The following is a 3,084-nucleotide window of genomic DNA, read 5'->3' as shown; positions in this document are numbered from 1 at the left end:
CAAACAAACAAAAAACACCTGTTATCTTTGCTCACAGAATGAGATCTTATAGTCTTACCTAATAGATTGGTTAACCACAAAGCCAGATCTTCTTTCATCGGTAGCAAATTAGCTTCATGTCTGCTGGCCAGCCATTGGCTGTACTGATGCATATCAGAGAGGCCAGGTCCACTGCGTACCTTTGGGCTCAGTGCAGTGCACATTATTTATCCACTTTTAATACCTGTTTGGGAAACAAAAGAGCAATTGCTTTTTATACAGACTTCTGTTTTTAAAACCTTGGTGCCAATGACATAGTAAGGAACCGGATCCATGGAAATTTTGATGACAGGTCAGGTTATTAATGATTAAACCCCACGAAACATGATTGGCTCTGTCTTTACCAGTCCTATCACCTTTGACCAGCCCCAATCAGTAGAAAATAGCAGCAATCAAAGGTTAAGCAGAAAAAGCAAACAGTAAGTTCTAGGTTTGTGTAAAATAGCGAGTTTGGAAAAAGTGAGTTTCTAGGTAAGAAATTCCATTTACTCAAAAGCAATACAAAGTAGTTGATTAAAATGTTAGTATTCAAATTGTAAGATCCCATTGTTTGGGTTAATTTTTGAAACCATAAATTTCTACCGAACTTTAGGGCTGAGTGTTAGCAATGACAGCATTTGCACAATTGACTGTAAACATATGGTCAGTACTCTTAAAACAATTACCAATATGATTAAGCACAGCACTTGGTTCTTGGATAAGCAATTATTGATTCACAATTTAGAGAACTGGGTGGGAGATAAGATAAGCGGTGCGTTCAAAGAGTCCCTACTACACTTTTTTTCATTTTACAGCTTATGAAAACAAAAGCCAGAGAGGATCACTGACTTAGTCAAGATCATACAGTGAGATCATGGGAGAGTCAGGCTTGAACCTGGGTCTTTGTACTCTCTGACCAATAATCTTTCCAGAATGACACATTTTACAAAATAGATTCATCAAGAGCCCATATCATAACACAAGGATAACACCATAACTCGAACAAATACTGCCACAGGTTTTTCTTTTGTCTTACTTTGTATCTTATCACTTTATTATATGTTTTGCATACTAGGTTGTTTGCAATCATCTTTAGAGCCGAAGTAATTACATATCTTATATCTACAAAATAAAAGATCATTTTATTAACCTGATCACCTTATAAGGAGCACAGTCCCCTATGTAGGTTGTAGAAAGTTGTTTGTTTGTATACTTGGCCTTGAATGTAGCATTTTTATATGTGTTATTTATAGGACCTAAGACTACAAAGGTAATATTGAAAGAGCTAAGGTAACAAATTCATAAGTTTAACAATGTGTAGGACTCTACTCTGTATACAAATAATGCATATGAAATCACTAAATGCATTATAACTGAACAAAAATGAAAATATCTGCAACTAGCAAGAAGTAAGGTTTATATGATATAATGGGCTTTCCAGCTCTATCTCAATATTTATGGTATTTATTTTTAAGTTACGATATAAATNAGAACAGTCAGTGAAGCACTAATTATAAATTGTTAAGTAAACATTATACAAAGCTAAATATCTTTGTTAGGAAGAACCAGATATTCTTTCATCTAAATCGTGCGGCTGGTTTGACATTAAGTTATAAATACAAGAAGCAGTAGGATTTTAGTACCATATAATGATTTCTTCCCAGCCCCATCTTCCATATTGTCGGTATGTCTCAAAGACAGGACAATCAATGTATGATCAAAATCTTCTTGGAGTATCAACCCACACTGAGTTGTAAAGACTATTGATTTGAAAGTTAATCTAAAATAGCTTAGTCTAGAAGTAATATCTTTACTTCCTGAGTTCATAATTGTAGACTTTGATCTTCACACCATCATTTCAGTCATTATTGACAGCTTGCCAGTAGATGAAGATCAGGGAGTTTGGTTCAAGACTGTGGTTAGTGACTGCCTGTTAAACTATTAGGGCACAATGATATGAAATAAACATCTACTTGAAATCTTTTGTCAGGTAACTCAAATCAACATGCATGCTTATCATACACATCAGTGTGCTTCTCCCAGAAATATGGGCTTGCCATATTTCCATAAAGATTAAGTATCAACCTATAGTGTTTTAGAATGTAGCCACCTGGAAAACAGAATATTTTTTATCTTCTACTTTACTGAGAAAGAATGTTTTCCCCCGCAATAAGTTAGTAGTGCTAAACTCAGGTTCTTAAAGACACGATGCCTTCTAATAATGATATTCAACATTTGACTTCTTAATGTATGCTAGCACTTTACATGCATTCATGTTTCTTATAAACTGTGATGTGGGTGCTACTATTATATCCATTTTAGAGTTGATGAAACTGATGTACTTAGATTAAGTACCTTGCCTAAGGTCACACAGTAAATCTGGCTCTTTAACCCATGATGTTTAGGTTTAGAGTCTATGCTCTCAGCCATCATGTTTGGCTGCTTAAATAAATATTTGCTGAATACACAAATCACTATTTCCTAGGACAACGCATTCTCCCTAATTCAGCTGTCTTTTTCTCTGTAGAAACCCCATAGAAAGTCCTTCAGGAAAAAACAAAACAACAAAAACCAAAAAAACAGTGTAGGGCTGAAGATAGTGAAGGCAGTGATAGTAGTGCTAAAACATGAGTGGCAGTTCACCTTGTAAATTGGAGAATAGCTGAGAATGTCATTCAGGTATGTTCTGATGTGGCCTGACTCACTGCAGAAGAAAATGACATGGTTTATCTATCTCTAAAGGTGATCCAGATGGAGCCAAGCTCTGCTTGAAATGCCACTGCACCTCTCAATCCCAGTATATTTCTCTAATTGGAGAACTCAAAGGAACTCATCTGCTATCTTAACTCAAATTATTCTGTGTCTCAAGACTGAAATTTGAAGGTTGTGAGATAGCAAATGATTCATTACGTCCAGAAACCCTGGATCAGCACCTGCTCCACAGTGATTCCAAGTATCTACCCTGCATTTATATCAACACTAGACAAAGCCAGTTCTGTTGGAAAAATTGGGTAGAAAACTTGGGCGGTAACTGCTCTGAAAGGTGTCAACTTGTGAACATGAACT

General features: G+C 35.8%; 1 long non-coding RNA gene across 1 annotated transcript in view; it reads right to left on the bottom strand.

Annotated features, from left to right (window-relative positions):
- LOC109377019 (uncharacterized) overlaps positions 1 to 3,084 on the bottom strand; it is a 35,677-nt gene that overhangs the window by 18,931 nt on the left and 13,662 nt on the right. Inside the window, exon 2 of the long non-coding RNA XR_002122809.1 lies at positions 59 to 223. This is a non-coding gene — a long non-coding RNA (uncharacterized LOC109377019). The remainder of the gene's footprint in view (positions 1 to 58; positions 224 to 3,084) is intronic.

The sequence above is a fragment of the Hipposideros armiger genome, unplaced genomic scaffold (genome assembly GCF_001890085.2).
Source record: "Hipposideros armiger isolate ML-2016 unplaced genomic scaffold, ASM189008v1 scaffold_1260, whole genome shotgun sequence".
In the NCBI taxonomy this organism is placed as follows: Eukaryota; Metazoa; Chordata; class Mammalia; order Chiroptera; family Hipposideridae; genus Hipposideros; species Hipposideros armiger.
Note: the sequence above shows the minus strand (reverse complement) of the source record. Positions and strands in the feature narration are given on the sequence as shown.